The following is a 23,998-nucleotide window of genomic DNA, read 5'->3' on the forward strand; positions in this document are numbered from 1 at the left end:
CTTTTGGTTATTTCATTTTTCAGTTCTAAAATTTTCATTTGTTTCTTCTTTAGATATATTTATTAATATTTAGCTGAGACTTCAAAATTTTTCATTTGTTTCAAACATGTTTATAAAGCATTCTCCTTGTCAGATAATTATAATATCTACCTCATTTCAATTTTGGCATCTGTTGATTGTCTTTTCACATTCTAGTTGAAATTTTTCTGGTTGTTAACAGGACAAGTAATTTTCCATTGAAATCTGGGCATTTTGGTATATGAAGCTCTGAATCTCATATCAGTACCCTGTTAGAGCAGATGCCTTTGACAACGTTCCTGTTGGGGGAATGGTATACTGCTTTGTTAGTATCTGCTGAGATGGGAAGTTCCTACTATCATTCCATTGATACTACCTTGTCTGAGAGGGGCAGGAGTGTCTCATTACTGCTCTATGAATTGCCTTCAATGACCCACAGGAGTGTGGCCTCCTTATTGCTGGATTGTAGTGAAAGTCCTGACTCTTCACTGGGACTGCTCTGATATCACCCCACCAGGAAGTCTGAATAATGCTTCATTATTACTGGTTGAGGTAAAAGCTCAAGCTACTCCCCCGCTCTTCATTGACACCATAGACCTTCCCATCTGGCTAAGGTGGAAGTCCAGCTCCCTGCTTGGTCTCTTCTGACAGCACCTCATGGAGGGTTTGGGGTATTTCACTACAGATTGGCAAAAGTGGAAGTCTAGGTTCACCAAGTGGCCGTTGTTGTTGGAGGTGGGAGTAGCACTCCCTTGGTTTCTGTGGTGTTTAGCTAAATTAGACTGGTTATTATCTAAAAGTTTTCTATCTTGCCAGGTTGCCCCTTTCCCAACCCTTTTACTAGGGAGATCAGAACTGTTCTCAATTGTTTTCCCTACTCTTGGCATTTCTGGGTTTTCAATTTCTCCAGCACCCAGTATAAAAACTCGACATTTAGGGGAATATAGGGAAAAGATGCCCACCGAAGTCACTGTTGTTTCATCACTCACATTTTAAGATCCTTAGCCAATCTGCTTGCTTCTTTCCACCTTTCAGAATCTTCTATCAAGTTATGTTATAGTACTTTCATACCAAATGAAGGTGAAAGTGAAAGCGTTAGTCTCTCAGTTGTGTCTGACTCTTTGCCACCCCGGGGATTGTAGCCTGCCAGGCTCCTCTCTGTCCATGGAATTCTCCAGGCAAGAATACTGGAATGGGTTGCCCTCCCCTTCTGCAGGGAATCTTCCCAACCCAGGGATCCAATCCAGGGATCCAACCCCTGTGTCCTGCTCTGCAGACAGATTCTTTACATTCTGAGCCACCAGGGAAGCCCACCCAAGTGACCAACCAAATTGAACTTCCTAGAATAGTGTTTGTTTTGATTTTTTTTATATGATTGATAAATAACCAGATGTTATAAAGGATTGTAACTCAGAGTAGTGAAGTGCAAGCTTTTGAGTTTGAATCACTGATCTGTATCTTTAAAGATGTATGGCATTCATAAAATTATTTAACACTCTGAAGCTAATTTTTCACAACTACAAAACAGAAATAATAATAGCTGTTTAATTTGGTGGTTGTTCAATGCAACAATGCATTCAAGATAACAATATAAATGGACAGTGCCTGCTACAATAAGAGCTATTATAATCTCGGCACATGTGTTTCTCTTTTAAGGTATCCTGATAGAAAATGATAAATTACTCCTTCCCAGAGTACTAATTGGTATCCTGCTGCCTTGAAATGGTGAAGAGCAACAAAGTTTCTTTGGAAAGTGTTTTCTTTTCCCTGATGCATCATAGGATCAGGTTATAGAAAGCATCTGAATTGTTTAACAGCCAGGGGTTGCCACAGATGAGCACACTCTAAGCTCTGAAAACACATTTGAAAGTATCTTATATTTTGGCCCATGACTCACTCCTTGACATTAATTCTTCTCTATAAGGGATTAATGTACTCAAGAATCAATATGCTTTCAGACAGATCCTACATCAGTGAGTTTCTTTGCTGGTCAGTATTTTCATTATTAACAACTTATGTCAGCAATATTCCCTATTCGTCTAGTGGTATTTGAATTTATTCTCTCATTTTAGTCCTGATTGTTGAGCATTACTCTAAAGGTCTTTTATAACTTGATTTACCAAGAAAGCAGATTAGAAATCTATATGGAGACTCAGAGGCCCGCAAAGGGGAGCAATTAGGGAAAGTGTACTATTCAGCTTTCCTTTCCAAATACATAGGGTGAATATTTCAAGTTACTTTGTACTTCTTGAGGTTTGCATTTAAAAGACTATATTGTACAAATCCCCATTATCCTAGTGACATTTATTTTTTAGTCCTTTATTTTTTTTAACATAATAGACTTCTGTTATCTTTTTCCCACTTGGATCCTGTGTTTCAACAACTATGGCCTTATTATAATATGTATTTATCTAATCATTTTTAATTATATTTGCACTAATCCTATTTTGTGTGTTTTGACACTGTTTTTATATTGCTTAAGAATATATGTTCTGGGCCAGATCTGGATTCCTAAATGCAATTACCCACTAAAAGAAATCAGGACTCCTTGGAGAAGGGGCTGATTCTATGGCTAGGGAAGAGAAAGTCTGAGATGTGTCCAGAATATAATTTTGTTCCAGAAGGTAAAAAAGAGCTCAAGAAATTAGAGGGTCTTATAAAAATGACAGTAGAGTCCACTCGAAAGTTTTCCTAGAGGCCAAATCTGGAACAACTAGAACATGAAAATGACAAAATGAATTACAATATACTAATTGTAAAAGAATCCACAAGTTTACACTGGGAGAATATACCTCTGTGTGTGTGTGTGTGTGTGTGTATGCATAACACTGTATATACAAATATATATATATGTAAATGGGGAAATGAAAAAAGCCCTTTGTTACAGTACACTGCTACCTAACAAATATGGAATAAATGATACGTGTTTTGGGCTCAATTGTGTCCTTCCCAAATTCATATGTTATATCCGGAAAACCCAGTATCCCAGAATGACACTCTATTTTGAGATAGAGTCTTTAAAGAGGCAATTAAGTTTCAATGGGTCTTTGCATTGGGCTTTAATCAAATAGAACTGGTGTCTTTATAAGAAGAGATTAGGATACAGACAACCCAGACAGAGGGATAAACATGTGGTGATATGGATATGGTGGGAAGGTGGCCATCTGCAAATCAAGGATTGAGACCTTAAGAAAAACAAATCTACCTCCAGAACTGTGAGAAAACAGATTTGTTGCTTTAACCACCAAGCCTGTGGAATTTTGTTACCACAGTCCCAGGAAACAAATACAATAGATTTTTAAAATTTCCCATTCAGTTCAGTTCAGTCACTCAGGCGTGTCCGATTCTCTGCAACGCCATGGACTGCAGGACACCAGGCCTCCCTGTCCATCGCCAGCTCCCAGAGTTGTTTACTCAAACTCATGTCCATTGAGTCAGTGATGCCATCCAACCATCTCATCCTCTGGCGTCCCCTTCTCCTCCCACCTTCAATCTTTCCCAGCATCAGGGTCTTTTCCAATGAGTCAGTCCTTTGCATCAGGTGGCCAAAGCATTGGTGTTTCAGCTTCAGCATCAGTCCTTCTAATAAATATTCAGGACTGATCTCCTTTAGGATGGACTGGTTGGATCTCCTCGCTGTCCAAGGGACTCTGAAGAGTCTTCTCCAACATCACAGTTCAAAAGCATCAATTCTTCAGAGCTCAGCTTTCTTTATAGACCAACTCTCACATCCATACACAACTACTGGAAAAGCCACTGCTTTGACTAGACGGACCTTTGTTGGCAAAGGAATGTTTCTGCTTTTTAATATGCTAGGTTGGTCTCGGTTGGTCATAACTTATCTTCCAAGGGGCAAGCATCTTTTAATTTCATGGCTGCAGTCACCATTTGCAGTGATTTTGGAGCCCCCCAAAATAAAGTCTGTCACTGTTTCCACTGTTTACCCATCTATTTGACATTAAGTGATGGAACCAGATGCGATGATCTTAGTTTTCTGAATGTTGGGTTTTCAGTCAACTTTTTCACTCTCCTCTTTCAATTTCATCAAGAGGCTCTTTAGTTCTTCTTCATTTTTCTGCCATAAGGGTGGTGTCATCTGCATATCTGAGGTTATTGGTATTTCTCCCTGCAATCTTGATTCCAGCTTAAGCTTCATCCAGCCCAGCATTCCTCATGAGGTACTCTGTATTTAAGTTAAATAAGTAGGGTGACAATATACAGCCTTGATGTACTCCTTTTCCTATTTGGAACCAGTCTGTTGTTACATGTCCAGTTCTAACTGTTGCTTCCTGACCTGCATACAGATTTCTCAAAAGGCAGGTCAGATGGTCTGGTATTCCCATCTCTTTAAGAATTTTCCACAGTTTGTTGTGGTCCACACAGTCAAAGGGCTTGGCATAGTCAATAAATAAAAATAAAATAATACAAAAATAAAAGTCTTTGACATTGCCAAGAGAACACACTGGTCATAGCAAACACCTTCTTCCAACAACACGAGAGAAGACTCTACACATGGACATCACCAGATGGTCAATACCAAAATCAGATTGATTATATTCTTTGCAGCCAAAGATGGAGAGGTTCTATATAGTCAGTAAAAAAAAAAAAAGACCGGGAGCTGACTATGGCACAGACCATGAACTACTTATTGCCAAATTCAGACTTAAATTAAAGAAAGTAGGGAAAACTACTTGACTATTTGGGTATGACCTAAATCAAATCCCTTACAATTATACACTGGAAGTGACAAATAGATTCAAGGGATTAGATCTGATAGGCAGAGTGCCTGAGAATTACGGATGGAGGTTCATGACATTGTATAGGAGGCAGGAATCAAGACCATCCCCAAGGAAAAGAAATGCAAAAAGGCAAAATGGTTGTCTTAGGAGGCCTTACAAATGACTGTGAATAGAAAAGAAGCAAAAGGCAAAGGAGAAAAGGAAAGATATACCCATTTGAATGCAGAGTTCCAAAGAATAGCAAGGATAAATTGGAAAGCCTTCCTCAGCGATCGATACAAAGAAATAGAGGAAAACAATAGACTGGGAAAGTCTAGAAATCTCTTCAAGAAAATTAGAGATACCAAGGGAACATTTCATGCAAAGAAGGGCACAATAACAGACAGCAATGGTATGGACCTAACAGAAGCAGAAGATATTAAGAAGAGATGGCAAGAATACACAGAAGAACTGTACAAAAAAGATCTTTACAACCCAGATAATCACGATGGTATGATCACTCACCTAGAGCCAGACATCCTAGAATATGAAGTCAGGTGGGCCTTAGGAAGCATCACTACAAACAAAGCTAGTGGAGGTGATGGAATTCCAGTTGAGCTATTTCAAATCTGAAAAGATGATGCTGTGAAAGTGCTTCACTCAATATGCCAACAAATTTGGAAAACTCAGCAGTGGCCACAGGACTGGAAAAAGGTCAGTTTTCATTCCAATCCCAAAAAAAGGCAATCCCAAAGAATGCTCAAACTACTGCACAATTGCACTCATCTCACACACTAGTAAAGTAATGCTCAAAATTCTCCAAGTCAGGCTTCAACAGTACATGAACCATGAACTTCCAGATGTTCAAGCTGGTTTTAGAAAAGGCAGAGGAACCAGGGATCAAACTGCCAACATCTGTTAGATCATCGAAAAAGCAAGAGAGTTACAGAAAAACATCTACTTCTGTTGTATTAACTATGCCAAAGTCTTTGATTGTGTGGACCACAACAAATTTCCATTATATAATAATAATAATTCAGGCAAGAATTATCAATGAACCCATTGTATCAAAGTCCAAAGGTGAACAACATGTCTATATGGTATTATTGTGTACATATTACTTATTAGTTCCAAAGGAAAACATAGTAACTTTATAGTATAGAAACCTGGCAGATACTTCATCCAAGTGATCAATATTAACATCAGCCATAACAAGACAAACTGAGCCCCAGTGCCTCCTGCTGTGTTTCACTGGGAAGCACACAGTTGTTAGGCATTCAGTACTCTTAAAACCATATACTATAACTTGAATTGAGTCAGAAGGAAACAATAGGTAAACTTAAACTGGGGAATAGTATGCAAAATACTATTCTGTGTTCTCCAAAATGACAATGTCATAGGAGAATCCATCTACCAATGCGGGAGACTCAGGTTCAATCCCTGGATAGGGGAAGCTCCGCTGGAGAAGGAAATGGCAACCTGCCCCAGTATTCTTGCCTGGGAAATCCTCTATGGAGCCTGGCATGCTACAATTCATAAGCTCTCAAGAAGAGTCAGACACAACTTAGCAACTAAACAACAACAAAAGTGTGCAAACTACTATTCTGTGTTCTCCAAAATTATACTTTCATAAGAGAAACAGAAAGCCTGAAATCTTCTTGCAGATTAAAGGATTAATCTAGAACAGAAAAAAAATGTTTATGGATAACTGGTAAAAGTAGTAATTTGGACTACACATTAGATGTAATGTATCTGAAGTTCCTGAATTGATAATTGTACAGTGATCATAAAAGAAAGTGTTTTCTTAGGAGACGTCTATTGAAATATATGGGAGTAAAGGAGCATAATATATAAAGTGCTCTCAAATAGTTCACCAGTAATATATATATAATATGCATAAATACAGAGTAAATAACTACTACTGATATATATAGATATATGTATAAATGTGGCAAAATTTTAATACCTTGAGATTCTAGGTGAAAGATATTTTTGCATTTCCCTTATAACTTTTCTGTATATTTTATGATTTTTCCCCAAAATTCCAAAGTTAAAATTTATGCTCTGGATAGAGATATTTTGAGTCAACTTGCTGGTTTTGTTACTTACAGTGTGACACTGGGTGATATATTTAAATTATTCAAACCTAATATTTCTAACATGTAAAACAAACTAATATAGTACTGTTTTTGCAGTACTGTGAAGATTAAAGACAATACCAGTAAATCTCTCATCAGGATACCTAGAACTGAGTAACCTCTCAAAAATAATAGTTGAAATTAATGCCCTCTTGACCCGTTATAGAATAGTAATCCATCAACTTCAACTATTTAAAATAACAATGGAAGTTTCTTAAATGTTTAAAGTAACTATCATATATACAAGCATCAAAGTACTACTTACTGTTACTAGTTGCTCAGTTTGAGCTATTACCAAAGACAAGTCAGATAGTATACCAGGCATATCAAAGCAAGCTGTGTAACTCATTAATATGAGGCTCCAGTCAGTACCTGGGTTTCCCAATGAAGTACCGGAGTTTTCTATTCTCAACAAACTGCAGATATTCAGTGTTTCAAATAAGTTTTCCCTCAAGGAGTTGACATAATATCCAAACTAGAGATAAAGGCAAAGAAATTAAACTTTGATCAGTTACTTTATCACAGGTTATTCTGTGATTTGCAATCAGTTCTCTAATAATCCTAATTTTAACCTTCACAGAATTCAAAATTAGTGCCCTAAAACAATGAGGCATTCTGGACAGTATTAATGGAACAATAATAGTAGTTTACCAAATAGGAAAAAAAAAAAAAAAAGAATTCCTCTACTTATACTAGCAACAAAACTGAGTATACTTCCTTTTTCCATTAGTGATGAAGAAAATATCTTGGCAGGAGGCAGTGTGCACATTTGTATATAGAAGCATATAAAAGGTTTAACCTTAGAGAGTGGAACTCCAGGTAAAACAGCCTTGTTTAGACAGGGGTCAAGTGATGGCACAGACTGACATCTCTGGTTAAATAGCCCCTTAAATGGGAGAAGTAACATTTAATGGAAAGATTATATAGATCTTTATAATATCTTTGGGGGCTTCCCTGGTGGCTCAGAGGGTAAAGCATCTGCCTGCAATGCTGGAGACCCGGGGTCCATCCCTGGGTTGGGAAGATCCCCTGGAGAAGGAAATGGCAACCCACTTCGGTACTCTTGCCTGAAAAATCCCAGGGACGGATAAGCCTGGTAGGCTACAGTCCTTGCGGTCGCCAAGAGTCAGGAACGACTGAGCGACTTCACTTTATAATATCTTTCAGTTCAGTTCAGTACAGTTCAGTTGCTCAGTCGTGTCCGACTCTTTGCGACCCTATGAATCGCAGCACGCCAGGCCTCCCTGTCCATCACCAACTCCCGGAACTTACTCAAACTCATGTCTACCGAGTCGGTGGTGCCATTCAGCCATCTCATCCTCTGTCGGCCCCTTCTCCTCCTGCCCCCAATCCCTCCTAGCATCAGGGTCTTTTCCAGTGAGTCAACTCTTCGCATGATGTGGCCAAAGTACTGGAGTTTCAGCTTCAGCGTCAGTCCTTCCAATGAACACCCAGGACTGATCTCCTTGAGGATGGACTGGTTGGATCTCCTTGAGGATGGACTGGTTGGATCTCCTTGCAGTCCAAGGGACTCTCAAGAGTCTTCTCCAACACCATAGTTCAAAAGCATCAATTTTTCGGCGCTCATCATAGATATAAAGATATATATAACATCTTTAGATAGATCATATAAATAACCATAAACAACAGCATTTTGAGCTATTTTAAGAGAAGCAACTATGAAATTAACCTATGAAAAAGTGAAGTGAAAGTGTTATTGGCTCAGTTACGTCTGACTCTTTGGGATCCATTGGCTGCAGCCCACCAGGCAATACTGTCCATGGAATTCTCCAGGCCAGAATACTGGAGTGGGTAGCCTTTCCCTTCTCCAGGGGAACTTTCCAATCCAGGGATCGAACTCAGGTCTCCTGCATTGCAGGCAGATTCTTTACCACCTGAGCCACCAGGGAAGCCTATACTAATATATAAAAGACTGACCGTTTTAACCATCTCCAAGAAGAACATGACCTTTCCCACTGAAAGTTAAATTTCTGGCATCAGAGGCACATGTCATAGTCATCTTGTACTTTGCAGCACTTAGCAGAGTGTCTTACACATATTAGGTACTCAATAAATTCAGTTTGAATGAACAAAAGTCATAATTTTGTTCATAATTTTGGAATATGTAACAAAGTGAGGTAAGAAATTTATAGAAATGTGAGAAAATTTGTGTAGTGACAGAAGTTGACTGGGAAAGTAGTTCTCTAATTTTATCTTCACCATTTTATTCTTTACTCCATTCATGAATGTGAATCTATATCAACAAAACATACAACATGAACCTTGTCCCATGCATTTCTGGCTTATTGAGGCCTGTTTTCACCAACTAATGATACTTCAACAAGTGCAGTTCACAGAAGACCTACACCACAAAATCAATGGAAAATTATACTGATGGAACACTGAACACATTGTTAGCAACAGAAGTACATTCCTGTTACCATTGTAAGCAATACAGTTTGAACGAACAAACTTACATTTGCAAATGAGGAAATGATGTATATGTGTATATGTACATATATATGAAGTGACAGATCAATTAATATTTATGAACACATTTCAAAGATTCAGCACACTAGTCAATTGCAGAAAAAAAAAATCTAATTTCTTACCATAAAAGAGATTCTTTTTTGTTCTTATTTTATAACCTGCATATATAGTTCCCATGGAAATAGTTTTATTAACTGTCCTGAAAAAAGTTTTAAACATCCAGCAGCTGGTACTAAGCTTTCTCTGCTACTGAATGGCATATAGTACTATTAGAAACATAAAACAAGACTTGATTTTCACTGGGTTGGTAAAACAGAGAAAAGAATTGAATCATTGAAGTTATGTTTCTTGAGCTGCCAGATTTTCTTTCTTAAGAAATCTTTGAAAAAATATTTATAGGTGACTTTATTAATATTTTAGCATATTCATTCCCCTGCCAATAATATCTTAAAGTGTAGCAAAGTATCATGTTCAGTTTTATCTTCTAACTGCCATTCTCCATGGCAATTAGCATTAAGAAAAAATCATTTCTATGCTGTATATTAAATCATGAACTACAATCTCTATCCTGTCTCATCTTCTTCCAATGTCCATTATTATTTCATTTATTATACTTTTGCTGTTGTTTAAGTGACTAAGTCATGTCTGACTCTTTGTGGACCCATGGACTGCAGCACACCAGGCTCCTCTGTCCACCACTATCTCTTGAAGTGTGCTCAAATTCATGTCCATTGACTTGGTGATGTTATCTTACCATCTCATCCTCTGCCACCCCCTTCTCCTTTTGCCTTCTATCTTTCTCAGCATCAGGTTCTTTTCCAATGAGTTGGCTCTTCCAATCAGAAGATAACTGATAAAGTGGATAAAGTATTGGAGCTTCAAAAAAAGTACTTCCAATGAATATTCAGGGTTGATTTCCTTTAGGATTGACTGGTTGAATCTCCTTGCAGTCCAAAGGACTCTCAAGAGTCTTCTCCATCATCACAATTTGAAAATATTAATTCTTCAGTGTTCAGCCTACTTTATGGCCTAACACTTAACATTCATAAAAGGCTGCTGGAAAAACCATAGCTTTGATGATATGGACCTTTGTCAGTGAAGTGATATTTCTGCTTTTTAATACACTGTCTGGGTTTGCCATAACTTTCCTTCCAAAGAGCAAGTGTCCTTTAATTTCATGTCTGCAGTCACCATTCAGAGAGATATTGGGCCCAAGAAAATAAAATCTGCTACTGCTCCCGCTTTTCCCCCTCCTATTAGATGGGATGATTTTTCTGACTATTAGATGGGAGAGTTTCCTGAATGTTGAGTTTCAAGCCAGCTTTTTCACTCCCCTCTTTCACCCTCATCAAGAGGCTCCTCAGTTCCTTTCCAGCATTAGAGTGGTATCATCTGAATTCTGAAGTTGTTGATATTTCTCCAGGGAACCTTGATTCCAGCTTGAGGTTCATCCAGCCCATCCTTTCACATGATGTACTCTGCATTTAAGTTAAATAAGCAGGGTGAAAATACACAGCTTTGTCCTACCCCTTTCCCAGTTTCGAACCAGTCCGTTGTTCCATGTTAAGGTTCTAACTGTTGCTTCTTTACCCACATACAGGTTTCTCAGGAGACAGTAAGGTTGTCTTGTATTCTCATCTCTTTAAGAATTATACTAGTTTGTTGTGATTCACACAAAGGTTGAGCATAGTCAACGAAGCAGATGTTTTTCTGGAATTCACTTGCTTTTTCTAAGACCCAATGGATACAGGCAATTTGATCTCTGGTTCCTCTGCCTCTTCAAAACCCAGCTTGTACATCTGGAAGTTCTCAGTTCACATCCTGCTGAAGCCTACCTTGAAGGATTCTGAGCATAACCTTACTAGCATGTGAAATAATCCCAGCTGTACAGTAGTTTGAACATTCTTTGACATTGCCCTTCTTTGGGATTAGAGTGAAAACTGACCTTTTCCAGTCCAGTGGCCACTGTTGACTTTTCCAAATTTGCAGATATATTGAGTACAGCACTTTAACAGCATCATTATTATTTTCCTTACTATTTTTGACTAAATATTAGGTGAGAAGAAAAACAACACTATAATATATACTCTTATAGCTTCATTGAGTTAGGCAAGGCCTTTCACCACAAAATGCCTGTGATCCATGAAGAGGATTATTATACTTAGAAATCAACATGCCTAATTGGTTCTCTTTCTGCTTCTGGTATTTAATGAGCATTGGACGCAGACTGTAGCATCTGAAGACTTCATCACTGCATCACAAACATATCAAAAATAATATGTTCTTGATGTGTTGCTAGACACAGTCCAAGCCTCTCCTGGATTCCCTTGGCCTTGAGGAGCTCTGGTCTTTGCCTATATTGCTTCATGTCCTAATACTATCAGCTGTTTCAGGTTCCCTGTGGGCAAGGGCCCCACTTTGTGGAAGACTCCATCTCAGCCAACACCAAATGAGCTGCAGCAATTCCAGAGCCAGGCAGGTTCAATCTTAGCTGAATTCCATTGCAGCTATGGGAATAGGGAGATGGGGAAATTGGGGACTTGGGGAGTGGTTTGGGCAGAAGTGGAGTGAAGGAGAGCTAGGTAACAGCCTTTGTGTAGGAGGGTTAACTCTGATCAAAGGAAAACAAGATACAGCAGGAGAGACTGTTCAGAGTTTTAGGGATTCCATGCCTGCGTATGTGCTGTCGCTTCAGTCATGTCCGACTCTTTGCGACACTATGAACTGTAGCTCACTAGGCTCCTCTGTCCATGGATTTCCCAGGCAAGAACGCGGGAGTGGGTTATCATGCCCTGCTTCAGGGGATCTTCCCAACCCAGGGATCAAACCCAGGTGTTTTATGTTTCCTGCATTGGCAAGCAGATTCTTTACCACAAGCGCCACCTGGGAAGCCCATGGGATTCCATGAGGACTTTCTGAAGAAATGCCCATGTTCTAGCAGCAGATCTTCCTACTTGTAGAATTCTGGTGAGCTGTGTAAGCACTGTCTTGTACTTGCTCTCCTTCCTTTCCTGCCTCACTTCCTTTTATTCTCCACAAAGCATTGTCTTATGAGCTTTCTCTCTGTTTCTGTGGGAAATACAAGCTAATAGGCACATAGATAATTTTAGAACAGGGAGTTCAATGGCTAAAGTAAGATTTCTAAAATCGCCAAACATTTTTAAGATTGTCAACCAATGCCAATCTTAACTAATATATTAGATGCATGACCTGGACATAGCAACTATTTTTCTTATAGCTAATAAATGGTATTAAGGGATTTAAAGTAAATATCAGGGCTTCCCAGGTGGCATTAGTGGTAAAGCACCTGCCTGCCAATATATGAGACATAAGAGACATGGGTTCCATTCCTGGGTCAGGAAAATCCCCTGAAAGAGAGCATGGCAACCCACTTCAGTATTCTTTCTTGGAGAAGCCTATGGACAGAGGAGCCTGATGGGCTACATACAGTCCATAGGGTGGCAAAGAGTCAGACACAAATGAAGAAACTTTGCACACATGCAAAGTAAATCTGACAACCAATTCAATGTAGGTGTAGTGTCTAGGAGAGTAAAAAGTTATAGCACTGAAGTCTCTCTTTTTAGAGACTACAAAAAGATGGTTACATCAAAAACTTGTTCAGAAAAACATTTCTAGAATTGAGGTAACCTAGGAGACCTATATTAAAAGATGCTTACTCCTTGGAAGGAAAGTTATGACCAAACTAGATAGCATATTAAAAAGCAGAGACATTACTTTGCCAACAAAGGTCCGTCTAGTCAAGGATATGGTTTTTCCAGTGGTCATGTATGGATGTGAGAGCTGGACTGTGAAGAAAGTTGAGTGCTGAAGAATTGATGCTTTTGAAGTGTGGTGTTGGAGAAGACTCTTGAGAGTCCCTTGGACTGCAAGGAGATCCAACCAGTCCATCCTAAAGGAGATCAGTCCTGGGTGTTCATTGGAAGGACTGATACTGAAGCTGAAACTCCAGTACTTTGGCTACCTCATGTGAAGCGATGACTCACTGGAAAAGACCCTGATGCTAGGAGGGATTGGGGGCAGGAGGAGAAGGGGCTGACAGAGGATGAGATGGATGGATGGCATCACCAACTCAATGGACATGAGTTTGAGTAAACTCCGGGAGTTGGTGATGGACAGGGAGGCCTGGCATGCTGCAATTCATGAGGTCACAAAGAGTCGGACACGACTGAGCGACTGAACTGAACTGAACTGAACTGAGGAGACCTCTAGTCTGGAAGTCCCATTAATCATCATATTTTAATAATGTTTCCTGTTCTTGAGCAATTAAAAAGCCTAGAAATATCTAATTATGATTATAAATTCTCCTTGATTAACCCATATCTCTGTGTTCCTTTTTGGACATTCAGTGCTACCAATGGGAGTTCTTGATACCAATGGAAAGTATCTGTAATTTTCCTATTAATTATCCTGTAACAAAGTTCTTTTAAAATGCTGTCAGCTTGTTTATTAATATAACAAGGTAGCCTGAAGGGCAATACGTCTGCCTCAGGGAGTGACCAACGAGCACAAAGTCCCTTGCAGTTTCTTCAAAGTGAACTGCTGACTGTGAGCAAAACTGATTAATGCCCATCCTCAAAAGTGGGAAATCCAGTCTGCTCACACTTCTAAAAGAATTAACATGTATGATAATGCATAATAAGAAATGTGAAACAAGAAGGTTAGCACCTTATTGTTGTATAACATTGTTTTGAGGAGTAATTAAATGGAATTAGAATAAATCTTTTGGCTGGTCTATAGATCTAAAGTCGCTGCCTTATTGTTTAGAAATTCACTTCTGATTTTGGCAAGTACCCATTTCAGATGACCAGTTCTATTTTGGACACAGTGGATTTGAGTTACTTATATATTTTGATAAACTAACTTTTTAACATATGTAAATATTATTATTAGCACCAGGAGACTGATGCTTACTAAGAGTTCAGTTCAGTTGCTCAGTCATGTCCGACTCTTTGTGACCCCAAGAACCGCAGCACGCCAGGCCTCCCTGTCCATCACCAACTCCCAGAGTCCACCCAACCATGTACATCGAGTTGGTGATGCCATCCAACCATCTCATCCTCTGCAGTCCTCTTCTCCTCGTGCCCTCAATCTTTCCCAGCATCAGGGTCTTTTATAATGAGTCAGCTCTTCGCATCAGGTGGCCAAAGTATTGGAGCTTCAGCTTCCACATCAGTCCTTCCAATGAACACCCAGGACTGATCTCCTTTAGGATGGACTGGTTGGATCTCCTTGCAGTCCAAGGGACTCTCAAGAGTCTTCTCCAACACCACAGTTCAAAAGCATCAATTCTTTGGCACTCAGCTTTCTTTACAGTTCAACTCTCACATCCATACATGACCACTGGAAAAACCATAGCCTTGACTAGACGGACCTTTGTTGGCAAAGTAATGTCTCTGCTTTTTAATATGCTATCTAGGTTGGTCATATCTTTCCTTCCAACAGTAAGTGTCTTTTAATTTCATTGCTGCACTCACCATCCACAGTAATTTTGGAGTCCATAAAAATAAAGTCAGCCACGGTTTCCACTGTTTTCCCATCTATCTGTCATGAAGTGATGGAACCAAATGCCATGATCTTAGTTTTCTGAATGTTGAGCTTTAAGCTTACTAAGAGTAAGCATCATTAATTGGTTCTAAATTAATATAGACAATACGTGTCAGAGATAATAATTAAAACTAAATCTATCTAAATTCTCTTTCTGTATACCATTCTACATCCTTAACTTTTTGTTAAGTGTCTAAAATCATTAGCTGTTTAAATAATAAGAGTCATCTAGCTATGATAGGGAAAATGACTGAGGGTACTCTTAGTAATGTACATAGATGGATGTACAAATTCTTTTAATTGCAGACTTGATATGAACACTTTGCTAAGTTATTGTTCAAATGAATAGTCCCCATGACTTCATTCTGTATTTATAAAAATCACTATACATTTATTCTAATGCTACCATTAAATCTGTGAAAACCACCTTGATTCAAACTCAGCCACCATTAAAATGTTTGCTAGTGAATTGTTTCCTTAGTAACAGTTCCCATGTGCCTGGACAGTTCCTCCCTGTTCATTCTCCAAACTGACAAGTGGCATAAATGTTCATGTAGAGCAGTAAGGTTGAAAATTCAAATTCAATGCAAAATGACAAGTTCAAAGTGAAAATATAATCAGAATTAAATCAAATGTTTATACCAACACACTGACTAGGGCTGAGTGGACCATAAGACAAAGTTAGGAAAGCATGCAAATGTCACTTAGGGAAGTTGAAAATGACAAGAAAGGATTTATAAATGCTCTCTTCCAGATTGCTGTGAGTTCACTGTTATAGAAAATATAGAATTTTTCTGATGATTAAGAAACTAATTCTAAAGAAAATACATAAAAGGACTGTTCAAGAGATAGAGAGGTCTGAATCACATACACTTTGAAAGTATAAAAAGCCCTCTTTAATTTAGCTATTAATATTTAGCAGATTTGTTAACACAGCTAAAATGAGAACACAACTTCAAGCCACTTTGGCATTTACAGTGTATTGATCCTCATAAGACTCTGGGTTTCTAAAATGAAGAATACAAACATCTTCCAAAAAAGCAAAACAGTTGTAATCTGCAAGAGTCTTTGTAGAATCATAGAATAGAAGAGGTGAAATCAGGTCTAGATTACCATTTTCAAGAGGAAAACTTGCTCTGTCAGTTGTGTCTGCGCAACTTGAAGGGTGCCAAATGTGGGCACCCACTCAGACCCAGGTATGTTGAACACAGACTTATAGATTCATTAGTCTGTTATTTATTCATCCAACAACTCATTCAACATGCATTTATGGAGCTCCTACTATGTGTCACACTGTATTAAGTATTGTGTCAAATATGGCAAATAGATCTGGAAAGAATAACAGCTTGGTGAAAAGGAAAACAGGTAGTCAGAAGAGGCAGCTAACTGAAGCTGAGAGACTGTGCAGGAGTCAGACATCTGAGCTCCTCTTCCATTCCCCATGGAAAGCCTGGGGACACCGGGCAAACACTGAGTCTTTCCAGGTCTGTCCTATTTATCTTATAAGTAACTACAAGAGACACAAAAGGACACACATTGTACACTCTCATGCAAAGTTTTATATGTTATAAAACATTCCATACATAGAAGTATAACCATTCCCCTGCAAAATGGCCCACCCTGGAGTGAAGCCCCAATCTTATCCGTTTCCTCAATTGCATGTTCCAGCCTGCACTGTCCAATGAGTTGTTTTCTGCCCCTTGTTTGAAATATAGGCTAGGTCTTAAACTTTACTAAGATCTATGAGTTTCCCTGGTAACACTTAGTCAATAAGATTCTCATTTCATTAATTTCTAAATGCCCAGTTTTCTATGAGTCATTCAGAGACTGCTCATGGGAAAGGGGATATGGTAAGATTCTTGTCTATTCCATCCTGTCTTGAGCTTGCTCTCCTTTCTTGCTTCCACCAGACCACTACCTAGTGTTAGTACTGAGTTGTAACTAGGGAAAGAGAGAGAAAGTAAGGTTCAGTTGACAGTGCTACTGGGTTCTAGCATTGCTGGCCCATTGTTGGTCTGGAATCTTCCACACATAGGGTGTCCTATCCATTCTTCAGGAACCCACTCACATATGGAGATGTCTCAACAGCAGATCTTTTCCCCAGCGGGCACTTAGCCTCTCCTCCACTCTGGTTTTGAAAGTATAACTCACCAAGAAGCTCCCTGTTTGGGTTCCATCACCCTTCCAAATGTCCCATCTGGTCTGTGTGACCTACTTCTGATCCACAAAAATATTGCACGCTCCCTTTGCTACAACATATTCTAGGAGTGTAAAGCATTCCCAACACAGCTTCTCTCATCTACCTAATGTCAGGACATCTCACCATAACAACATTTGGCTGAGTAGGATATTTACTACCATAGTGTCTTTCTTTTAGATTGTCTTGAACTTTACTAAAATTATTGGTAAGTGATGACCTGGACCCCTAGGGTCACTGAAGTTACAGTTACTGAAACCAGGTTAAGAATAATTATTTCAGTATCCACTCTTGTCAAAATACCATGGATGGATTTAAAATTTCTTCTTCCAAAAATATAATCTGAGTTATTTTCAAAGTAATTAGTGCCACTGGATAATACTGTAAAATGAAATAGAAATTTTATACATTTTTAAGATAGCATTGTAAAAAGAAATACAAAGATTCTTCATTGCTTGCCTGATTCCATGTTGAGGCAAGGGTTGAAAGAGATGGGCTTTGTTTCAAACTAGTGTAAGCTCGTCATTAAAAAAAAAAAAAAAAAAAAAAAAAGCCTAATTTTCAGTAGCGATTTTGCTTGGCTTAACTAGTACATAAAAGCTGGAACTATAATGACACTGAAATCCAATATCGTACCACTAAAACTAAAGGCAGCCTTTTATAATTGCACGATGGATTCTATGTTGTCAACTCTAGTTTAATAAAATGAAGGCATCGAGGCAGATTTTTCCTCTATCTGAAATGTTAATCTTAGTTCAGCTAAACCAGAAAAGCTAAAGTGGATTTGATTCATGAAATAAAATCTATTGCTTTTATAGAGCTTTCACAAGAGTTTTTAATATTAGTTTTTCAAAAATAAGTAGTTTGTTCTCTCTGGGGCATATACTATAAACATAATGCCAGTTTTGAAAAGAAAACTAAAATTTGAAAATTCATCACTGTACTTCAGGATGCCATTTATAGACCAAAACAAGGTATGTGAAAAAAGCCAAAAGTTCTATGAATCTTTCATATATACAAAAATAAATAGATGTAATCTCATTATATAAGTACCACTCTGAAAGATGAAAGCATTTTATGCTATTGCAGATTACCAAAAGTTGTTCCTTAAAATTATGTTCTGCCTTCTTCATAATAAAAAAAGCATTATTTTATTTAGACAGAAGGATGACAGTAAATGCGCCCCAGATGCATTTTTTTTTAATGTAAGCTTCTACATAGGCCTGTATGTCTCAGCCTGACTGTACATGATGTAGATTAGCAGGAATTAGACATGAAAACCTTAGCTGTCTTCTCTTTTCAGCATTCATACAATGAATATACTGTTTGTTTCATTAGGTTTGATCAAATGTAGTCCAATTCTACATTAGGCAACTAAACTTAGGATATCTTCTAAATTTCCCTTGAAATGGTACATTCTAACTGAAGGACCTGCTTACCAATACCAACATTCATTCCAAATTCACCATGGGGTTGAATATAACTCAAACTGTATCTTGCAAAGGAGTCATCATTTTTTAATAAGCAGATATTTACTGATCTGATTTTGTACTTTAAAAATTAATCTAAATCTGGAATTCATTTCACTTTACTCTAAAATATGACTGAATAAAGAACATGCCTGTCATATTTTTTCCTCCTTTCCTTGATTATATATAAAATCAAGGTCACAAGTCCTCTTATAATAAGAAATTAAAAAGGCAAGAGCACTGGTAATAATAAAAAAATGTTTCAATTCCATCAGTTCAGTTTATGAAGTAGAAATGAGGAAGAGTGTAATCTCCTGTGAGATAATTAACTTTTCAGATGCTCAGGACCTAGGACTTCTTAAGTCAGTCATAACATCCCATCAGATTATTTACCTGTGCTCAAGTCCATTATCTTACTTCTGGAGAATGGAGGAAGAAAAATTCATAAACATATGCATGGCAAAAAATGCTATCCAAAAAATAAATAACTATAATTATAAATAAGAAAAATATACTGAAAATGAATTGCTAGAAAACTGCTCATTAAAGATATAAGATGCAAAAAACAAAAGTCATCCAGATAATCTTAGTAAAGTGGTTTCAACAAGAAAAATTAACTCTTTTTTTTTTTTTTTTTTTCAAAATTAAGCTTATTTTTTGGTGGGTCCTTAGATTCCTTGCTGTTCCTAGAACACAACTGCAACTAATAAAAAGATTCTAAGGAATCAGGAATAAATAATACAGAGTCTCTGCCATCAAGATTTGACCATACTAGTAGAAGGCACAGATGCATAAAAAAACAATTATATTGCAAAGTGAAGAATTCTATCAGAGAAACAGAATGTACTGTGGCACAGTGAAGAAGCTGGCCCTTCAAAAGCCCTATTTTGTTATCAAAAAATGAAACTATATGGGAAAAAAATCTGGAAAAGAATATATATATTCTTTTATTTCAGATATATGTATATGTATTACTGAATCCCTTTGCTGTATACTGGAACAAGCATAGCACTGTATATCAACTATACTTCAAAAAAAAACTTTATTTGCTAATCTTTGAAAAATGAAAATATAACTGATTTTATAAAAGTTATAGATTATATAATAAAAAAGCAACTTATAAAATATTTATTACAAGCAAATATTAACTAAACAACGTAGAAATCAGATAAAACTTTCATTATGAAAGTGCCAACCATTATTGGCAGCCTGTTTTCAAATGTTCGTTTCGTGACTTCTTAATATAAATTCAAAACCAGAAATGGAAAGGTCATATTAGAAAATCAACAGTTTGCATTTTCATTGATTCATAAATAAATCAAAGAAGAAAAAGAAACAGATACAAGAATCAGTATCATTTTGCCTGGATCAGTTCTCAGGTCACAGAGAAATACCTGGAGGAATCAGAGACACAAATAGTCCTCTGACAGCTGCTGCTCCAAGAGAATAGTCAGCACAAAACAATATACAAATATATTGTAACAGACAGACCTGAGGGCAATACCATCCTTGCTTTTATTCGAATTTAAAACTAATGACCTATCTAGTGGTATATGAAATAAACGGAGGAATGAATAAAAACATTTAACCAAACCAAATACAGACAAAGTGTCATTATAAGAAGAAAAACACTTAAATGTCTGTTCATGATAGAAACGAGTCCACATAATAATCTAAAACATAGAATAAATATAGCCTGTATATATGATTCATACAATCTATTTATTTTTGACTCTGATGCAAAAGAGCATATATGAAAACTCTACATACTATAAGACATAATATAGCATGAGTTTATAAAGATCAACTTTAAGCAAAATAAAAGTTTTGCCAGAGTTTCTTCATTTAAAAAAATGTTTTTTCTAATCAAGAACCAAGAAAGATGTAGACGAGTAGCCCCGAGTGTTAAGGACGTGATGGCAGGGGAGGATGCTGAACAATAGACACACATCAAGTTGGTAAAGCTTGGAAAACCTTACTGATGGGGACGACTACCTTTGTTCAAACCCAGGGCCCACTAGCCCCACGGGAAAGTCTTTCTGACTTTGGCCAATGATACAAATGTTCAATTTGGACCAGGAAGGCAGAGAAGAACGGTCCTAATCCTACACACTGGGGCAGGACGCCTCCTCTTCAATCACAACACAGAAATCGGAAGGTCAGTGAGGCCTTTGCCATATCCGCGCCTCTAGTATCAAAATCAAGAAGGCTGTTCTACACGTGTGATATTTTCTGTGGCACTGGAATTTCCACACGAGGCGGTTTCCTTTAGCAAATGATTCCAATCTGTCACCATTTCCTACAGAGCTCACTTCTTTATGCTTATTAGGCTTTTCTTTATTAAAAAACTTAAGCATATTACTCCCTGATAAATAATTCCTCCCTATATTTGCATATGTTAGCACAAATTTAGCAAGCATATCACTCACACTGTCATGTTGAGTTTAACCTGCAGCTTTGTAGAAGAAGGAATGAAATTACACCAAAGTCATGTCTGCAGTTATCCTTAAAATGATGTGACCTCTTAGAAAAAAATAATGTCATTCTGAAAAGCTGCATAATTCTGAGCACATCACTGAAGACTGATTTTGTACTTAAAGCCAAGAGGGGGAGATAAAAAAAAAAAAGAAAAAGAAGGGAAAACTGTGGTGGAAAAGGAAAACTCATTATTTTAATGATTCACACTATTTTGCTGTTTGAAACTCTTTACCAATACATATCTTGTTGAAATATAAACTTTGACTTGTAAATAGGCTTTAAAGAGGCTGATACTGAACAGTTGCTTTCTAGATGTCCTTTAGTCTTTCTAAATAATACTGTAGTGAGTCTTTTCATAGTCTTTCCCCAACCCTCCTTCTGATTTGCTCTTATTTCTTTTAGATGATGAATAAATTAATGTTTATAGATGCTTCATCAAGACTTGAAGGGTAATTTAATGTAATTGTTCTTGTCCATGATGAAACTCCTAGAATCCAGAAATCTAGGAGTACAATGTTAAGGGTACACATTGCAATTTACAGATGCTCAGCAAACTGCAGTATCATATGGAACTTAGGTGAAATGTAACCAAATGCCAAAATAACATGTTTTTACTAGGCATCTCAGGATGAGAACTTTTCAACATGCCCTCAGGATAGACAGGGAGAAGGAAGAGGCATTTGGTTCTATTGAGATATCTGGTAACAAATCAGTCAAATTGAGAATAAAATTAAATGAAGTACAACCCCATGATGATTAATTAAGCAAGAGATTTTGAGGGAAAAAAAAAAGAACAAAAGAGAAAGAAATAAACAAAAACCACCCCCAGCTATGTAAAAACCTAACAGGGCACATTGAGTTCGAAAATTTTCTCTTGCTGAATGATTATAATGCCATATTGTACAAAAGTGAAACTGACCTTAGAAGATGTAAATAGAGATTCAGTTCTTACGCTGAAGCACTTATCAATATTAGTTCATAAAAGTAAAAGGAACAATCTCTATCTGAGATAATCCACCTGCTCTTTTCCTTATTTGAGGCTGAAAATATTCATTTAATAACAGAGAAACTGGTATACAGACTTGAGTTTTAGTAAGCTAAGGATTTTCCAAAACTTCCATTTCATTCAGATCTCAGTAGATAATATTTTGATCAGGCTTTTATATTTTAAACAGCAAAGCAACCACAGTGTTTATTCCTTAAAACAAACAAAAAAATCCCTAAGCAAAAAAAAAAAAAAAAAAACACAACTATTTGAGAGTTTTCAGTAACACAATGAAAATCTTTTTCATCCTTTTCAACAGCTATGTTCATTTAAATCCAATTATCTATCCACTTCACTCTAGATGGAGAACTGGGCATTTAGGGGAAACACTTGTTTTAGAGCAAGCTATTTTTTTTTCCTGTGTCAGAAACAGGTTGAAAGCTTTTCATGCTTGATGAACATTCTGGGCTCCGTGAAGGAAAGAAGTGATGGTGCAGAATATGGGGCAAGAGGATGTTTCTCTCACATCCACCTGTTCCAGTTTTTGATGAACTGACCCACAAATCACCCCTTCATCTTTGTCAACCTCCAATCCCCTATTCTTCTCCAGTGACCTGGGGCTGATGCAACAAAAGGAGGCAATTCCAAAGCAACGTCAGAGGCCCTTTGGTACCAAAAATAACACCCTGCTAAAACCAGATAGCTAGAAATCTAAAAGGCAATGTTTGTATTTTTTTAAACGTAAAGCACCTTAAAAATAAGATAATCGAAGCATTTTAAATTCAAATTTTGAGCTGCTAATCTAAGAAATGGGGCTATAAGTATTAAGTTCTATAGATAAAGCAGAAGAGAAATAGAATTATGCAGCTTACAGCTCCAGCAAGATCAGCCACAGAATCTCTGGCCCAGAACAGTAGCACTGCCTTGCTAGCTGTCATTAACTCCGTCAGCACTCCTGATTCCTGCTTCTTTGATAGCAGCCAGTTCATACATCCTCACGAAGGCTCTCTTTTCCTGACTTTACAAAAAGCAGAATTGCCTTCTTCGTATTTAGACACGTGTGGCTGCCAACTTTATTTATTATCATAGTATTAAAAATGAAATTTAAATTCCATGTATTTAAATATACCCACATATAAATAAAATATATATAAAATAAAAGGAGCTTGGACAATGCATTTTTGTGATTACTATGTTGATACTACTTCAAAAAGTATGGGAAGGGCTCCCTCATTACAAACAGTCAGATACTAGTCATAGTCTCATAGTTTTCCTGGTTTAAACGTTTTCTGATTTGTATAATTTAGTCCAATGTGATTTTCACATAGCTCTATTTAATATTAGTGTAGTAATGTGATTGTTTTCCTTCTACTTCTAAAGATTCTATGGAGATACAGAAAATCCCAAATTATTTCTAATTACTTTAAACCTTTAAAGCATACAAAAGACTTGGTAATCTTTATGAAGCTCTAAAGGAAGGCACAGAAAGATTACAACTACAAAACAACACAAATCAACATATTTATCGAGAATTAACTATGTGCCAGGAATCAGACTAAATCTTTCCCATGCATTATCTCACTTAATCTTCCCAATGACCCCATGTAAAAGTTAGAACAAGCATTGCAATCTGACAAATGAAAAACAGGTTTAAGGAGTTCAATAGCACACAGGATTTCTTAGACCTGGTAAAGAGAGGCGTTGGTTTGAAACTCCTATAGTCTGAAAACTTTGAAACTTACAATTCAAAATAGAAAGTCTGCACCTCTTTCCCGCTTCTTCCTTTGCTATTTGCCAAAATATGCCTCCCCCAACTTGTCTTTGTGCACCAGCTTCTGTCAAACACTGGAGGAGATCAAATAACAGAGGAAGAAATATCATCAAAGCACAGCAACCGGTCACCTGGCCAGGTTTCCTTGTTATGGGAACAGCAAAGTCCT

The 23,998-nt window shown here is 37.4% G+C and overlaps 1 long non-coding RNA gene across 1 annotated transcript in view; it reads right to left on the reverse strand.

Moving 5' to 3' along the window:
* Positions 1-23,998, reverse strand: part of LOC110129169 (uncharacterized) — a 271,914-nt gene that overhangs the window by 12,502 nt on the left and 235,414 nt on the right. Inside the window, exon 11 of the long non-coding RNA XR_002311401.2 lies at positions 7,247-7,349. This is a non-coding gene — a long non-coding RNA (uncharacterized lncRNA). The remainder of the gene's footprint in view (positions 1-7,246; positions 7,350-23,998) is intronic.

This window comes from Odocoileus virginianus, chromosome 14 (genome assembly GCF_023699985.2).
Source record: "Odocoileus virginianus isolate 20LAN1187 ecotype Illinois chromosome 14, Ovbor_1.2, whole genome shotgun sequence".
Taxonomy (NCBI): domain Eukaryota; kingdom Metazoa; phylum Chordata; class Mammalia; order Artiodactyla; family Cervidae; genus Odocoileus; species Odocoileus virginianus.